The following is a 6000-nucleotide window of genomic DNA, read 5'->3' as shown; positions in this document are numbered from 1 at the left end:
TGACCAAATAAATATATAGATAGTGGAGTCGCCATGGTGCTTACAATAAGATTCAAACAATGGAGTTGCCAAGGTGAGAGATCTTCAACCCACACTTCCCTTGCTCACCCGACAGAGGGAATGTAAAAAATTTCATACCCAGGGAAAAATATTCTAATTCATTCCTTGGAAATGACGTCGGAAATATGTTGTATCTTTTTCTATCTCCTATCACACAAATGCTTCAGAAGATGTAGAAACCTCCTAGAGAAAACCTCTGGGTTGATAGGAGACCAATGCCTAGGGAATCCGAGAGGAGTGCTTTTGAAGATTGTCTAAGGGCTTTCTACTGCACTCCATATGTCACATAGTTTGAAAAGAGATAATTCAGGGGCTTGGTTCAATAGTCCTTCATCAAGGTAAACTCAAGCAAACACATAGATCTAAATACTAAGGGGGTAAACATGGCTAATCTAGAAGATAAATGTATTGGTTCTAGTGGCCGACACACAACAATAGGCAACTTAAGATTATTGTTGTACTATAGATGAATAGGAGGAAGGAAAGGAGGGGAATTCATGCAAATGGATAGACAGAACATAGAATCCTAAGCAACAATATCCAACAAAAATATGGGTGAGTGAGGAGATGAAAATGCAAAAAGAGTGGAGTGTGAATTAAGGTCTCAAACTCTATGCCTCATGAATACATTTGTCACCAAATAACATTAAGTAAATCTTTGCACATTACAGGTACTGTAGGCTATTGCACAACACAAGTAAATATGTAGTTAACATGGGTATTTTTACTACTTATCAACAAATATAAAACAATGAATGAAAGTGATACCAACTCTTCATTACATTATTTCAGAGGAGGAAAGATATACATGAAGTGATAAACAAAGGGGAAAAATAAATTTGCATTGCTCTGATAGGAATCGACAAAACAGTTTCATTAACCTTCAATATGGAGTCCCAATCACCAATCCATTACATTCAACAATTGTATCAACCCAAGGATCTCATGAACAACAAGTTGAACCAAAATGGAACCACACAATTATGGCCTCTTCGGTGCAGAATTTTGGAACCTTTATTAAGTCTTTCTTCCCTCTTTTTATAAGGATAGGGAGAGCTTAAAAAAAGTAACAAAAATATCTTAGTCGAGTTCCAACTGTCTAATCAACAAGCTTTCTTTCCATGAGAAGGCTTTGCACCCCAAATCATTGTAATCGGATTTGATTCCATTATAAAAAATACAAAAAATATAGAATATAAAAGCATGGAAAAAATAAATGATGATGGAGGAAAATATATCACTGCCATTCCTGTGATGGCCTCTAATCAGGCCATGTCTCTGCCACGATGCCCCTTCTTCAGCTACTTGGTTGATTCACTTGTCGCTTTCCTCTTAATCACTTGAGCTTCCCACTTTCTGGAGTTGGGAGCGATCACTTGTGGTGGGTTGAGTGGTGTCACGGAATCACAACTAACGACTCATCCATCACATAACTCTTTTCATTACACTATCCGAGTCTGATATGCCTAGTAACATTGCCATAATGCTATATCAGATCTTTGGCTTATTGGAACTTTTATTCATAAAACATTACAAAACAACCAGTTCCAATGTTCCTAATCCCCTTTGTTGAAAATAATACTAAGAGGGGGGGTGAATCAGTATTATCAGGTCAATTTTTTTTCATTTCACAATCAAATTTGTATACACTACTTCAGTTAGTAAATACCACGTATGTACGCAACTTAAGTTAAGGAAACAAGCGTATATGAGCAGACTTGAAATTAAAAAATATTCTTCAGATGTTGATCATTAATCTTTGCATCAAACCATATGAACAACCACCAGGAACAGTAAAACAGAACAGGAAATCACACATAAGAACACAAGATATAAGGTGGAAACCCAATGTGGGTGAAAACCACCTGCTGCAATTCGTCTCTATCTTCTTTCAATTAGAAAATTCTTTTTACAATGTTTCTATACTAGTGCAGTCTTATACCAGTATGGAGGCTGCTACCTGCAGAAGGCTACAACCTTCTCTCGTTCTCCAGCTTCTCCTAGAAGGGAGCTACAAACCCCTTAGCTCTTGTACTAGCTGAGGTACTAGTATGTAGGTGCTGGCCTACAGAAGGCTACAACCTTCTCTTTTCTTCCAGGGACCACGTTTCATAAATTTTCAGACTGGATCCATGAATATCGATTAAACATCAAGTATATCTGCATTAACCAAACCCCTTTGTACAAACAAATACTGAATCAACCAAAACTTCTCAGAATGTTGTAACCAGAAAACAGTTCTAGAGACCAAACACCAATTCTGAACCCAAAACACTGCAGCAATAAACAAAAGAAGCTAAAACATTTTTTATGAGATGTACACTACTTCAATCCATGGAAACCTGCATGCAAACGCTTTTGTATTAAGGCCAACTAGCGTATACGTTGTTTTGATTTATTGAACCAATGTGTATACGCGCCTCTGATGTGTCGAACCTGCGTACAGATCTATAAAAGATAATTCACTCTTTCAAATATTCAGACGTCAGTTATACCCAGATTATCATATTTATAGATCACCTTATGCGCCAAATATAACAGATCAAAAATTACACAAAGATACTTCTCTTCAAACTGCCTTAAGATCTTGACCCATCAATAGAACTTATCCTTGTCCTTGCGCTCAGGTTCCTCCTTGATGTAGATCTAGTTATGCAACATACCCCAATGATAGTATTCTAGATCTTGCTCTTCATAAGATGTTCAATACTTAAGTTAATTCCCTTGCCAAAAGATCTCCTTCCCTTTTTATAGTCTTAGGCCTTACTCAAACCATGGTCCAAAACCATAGAGATCCAATACTAGGGACTCAATACCTAGGTTCAACACTTTGGATGTAATACCAAGGACCAAAACCATAGGTTCAAATACGACGGACTAAATACCATGGACCAACCATAAGTTTTCCCACATGTACGCGCTTTTCTTTGCATGAAAGTGAGTGCATACGTATATGCACCTTTTGATCGGTACACCCACGTGTATACGCAATTTTGTTAAGAGGAACATGCGTATACCTCATTTTCTTTCATTCTAAGAGCCTGAATTGTAATCTGCCCTTTGAGTGAGTTGCCATCAAGGACAACACCTGTGCCATAAAGCCAAACCTGTGTCATAATGCCAATAATCTCCCCCTTTGGACTTGATGGCAACCCCAAGTCACTCAAAATCATTCTCCCCCTTTGACATCAAGGGCAAAGGGTTATGCTCCCCCTGAATACATGCTGAATTCTCTGTTCTGCTGTGTTGTCCAAGCTCCCCCTGACTGTAGGCAAGGTCTGCAAGAAGATGTTCTACAAAAGAAACATGACTTTACACATCATAAATGACCTTCCTAACACCAAAGACTCATACATACATCCATCTCTCAACCAAGTGAGGACATACCAATATTGACTCATCCACCCAACCAAGTGGGGATACACCAGAAGTCTACACATGACAAATAAGTACATTACATCATTCATCCCAGGCATAGTGGGGAAACCAAAATAGGTCGTTACATGACCTTGATAATAAAAGATATACATGACATAGAGACAAAATATCTATGACAATTATATGAAATTCATCAGCAACATCTGTCAATCATCATTCAGATCAGCAACCATAATCTCCCTCTCCACCTGAAACCAAAACAGTTGTGAATGTAAACCAAGATCTTATAAGATAATTCCAACAATGCATTATTAGAAGAATATATGCTCCCCCTGAACCTGTGCCAGATAGTCTCTGCCATACCCATATCAGACTCCTTCCAACCTGAGTCTGACCACACTGCTTTCCTTCAAACCATTATATATGCGACTGTATTCACACAAACCGGCGTATGTACGCGGATCCTCCTCATTAAACTCATGTACAACCACTTTCTCTGGAATAGACAAGTTTCAACAGCAAGATGATGCATCAACTACTCCCAGCTTCTGTCTGAGGTATTCAAATGTCTCCCTGGGTAGTGGTTTGGTGAGTATATCAGCAACCTGTTCCTTAGAGGGCACATACTCCAACTTGACCTTTTGTTCAAGCACTTGTTCTCGGAGAAAATGATATTTGATAGGTATGTGCTTGGTCTTTGAATGCATGACTGGATTTTTTGAAATGTTGATTGCACTTGTATTATCACATAAAATGGGGATAGGTGGAGTACAAGTGATTTGCATGTCTTGTAATGTTTGCATCATCTAGAGGAGTTGTGTGTAGCAAGATGCAGCAACTACATATTCTACTTCAGCTGTAGATAATGCAATTGAACTCTGTTTCTTGTTGAACCAAGATACTAACCTAGGACCCATGAAGAATGCACCACCACTAGCGTTTTTTCTATCATCCACACTTCCTGCCCAATCTGCATCTGTATATGCATGAAGTGTGAGATTTGTACTTCTAGGATACCATAAGCCATAGTTTTGAGTTCCTTGAAGATACTTAAAAATTCTCTCAACTGCCTGAAGATGAGTTTCCTTTGGATTTTCCTGAAACCTTCCAACTATTCCCATTGCATGCATAATATTTGGTCGGGTACCTGTTAGATAGAGCATACTACCAATCATGGATCTATAGGTTGGTTGATGCACTGCTTTTGATTCATCATTTGCGCTGAGGCTGCATCCTGTTACCATAGTGGTACATACTGGTTTCGAATCCTCCATCCCATATTTCTTCAAGATCTGCTTGAGATACTTGGTTTGTGATAGAAAAATGCCGTCTTTGTTTTGTTGGACTTGTAAACCAAGAAAATATGTGAGCTCACCAAGCATGGAAATTTCAAATTCCTTTTGCATTACCAAGGAAAAATTTAGACTCATGTCTTCTTCATTGCTACCAAAGATGATATCATCAACATACACAACAAGTATTAGCAACTTATCATTGTCAACTTTTATATATAGATTGCTATCTGTGGAACCTTTTGTAAAACCTTGTTGATGGAGGTACTTATCCACGTGATAATACCAAGCCCTTGGAGCCTGTTTAAGGCCATAGAGAGCCTTTTTGAGTCTGCATACAAGCTTTGGATCATTTCCAAGGATAAACCCATCTGGTTTCTCAATATACACTTCTTAATCCAAGTCTCCATTTAGAAAAGCAGACTTCACATCCATTTGAAATACTTTGAACTTCTGAAAGCTAGAAAGAGCAAGGAACATCCTTATGGCCTCAAGTCTGGCAACTGGTGCAAAAGTTTCTTCAAAGTCTATGCCTTCCTATTGAGCATACCCTTTACAAACAAGTCCGGCCTTGTTCCTAATCACATCTCCATTTTCATTTAGCTTATTTTTGAATATCCATTTTGCACCTATGACATTCTTATCTTTTGGCACTACAACAAAACCAGCGATTAGCGTCCCTTTTTACTTCTTTTTTTGCATCTAGAGCCCATTTTTGGTGCTATTTGCATCCATTTATCAAATATGGTGCAAAACTTGACACAAAATTTGCATCAAGTTTTGCACCAAATCTTACACCAAGTTTAGCACCAGGTATTGCAATAGGTTTTGCACCATGTTTTGCACCAAATTTTATGCCAAGTTTTGTGTCATCCTTTACACCAGGTTTTGTTCCAGGTTTTGCATCAAGTTTGGCACCTAATTTTGTTTGACATACTTTTGCATCCTCATTTGCATCCACTTTTTGCACCTACACTTGCATCAACTTTTGCATCGACTTTTGCATCCTTTTTTAAATCATTTTTTGCATCCATTTTTTCATCCATTTGTGCATCCCTTTTGCGCCAAGTTTTACATCGAGTTTTGTGTCTAGTTTTGCATATAATTTTGCATCTACTTTTGTTGCATCCACTTTTCCATCTTGTTTGGCATCCATATTTACATCCTCTTTTGCATCTATTATTGTACCCACTATTGCATCTAATATTTTTGTGCCACAATTAGCGCCTAGTTTGGCACCTCCTTTTGCACCCACTTTTGATTATAATTT

This window comes from Pinus tabuliformis, chromosome 8 (assembly GCF_031772625.1).
Source record: "Pinus tabuliformis cultivar Carrire ecotype Pingquan chromosome 8, CPIR1, whole genome shotgun sequence".
Lineage (NCBI taxonomy): Eukaryota > Viridiplantae > Streptophyta > Pinopsida > Pinales > Pinaceae > Pinus > Pinus tabuliformis.
This window is presented reverse-complemented; position numbering follows the sequence as displayed.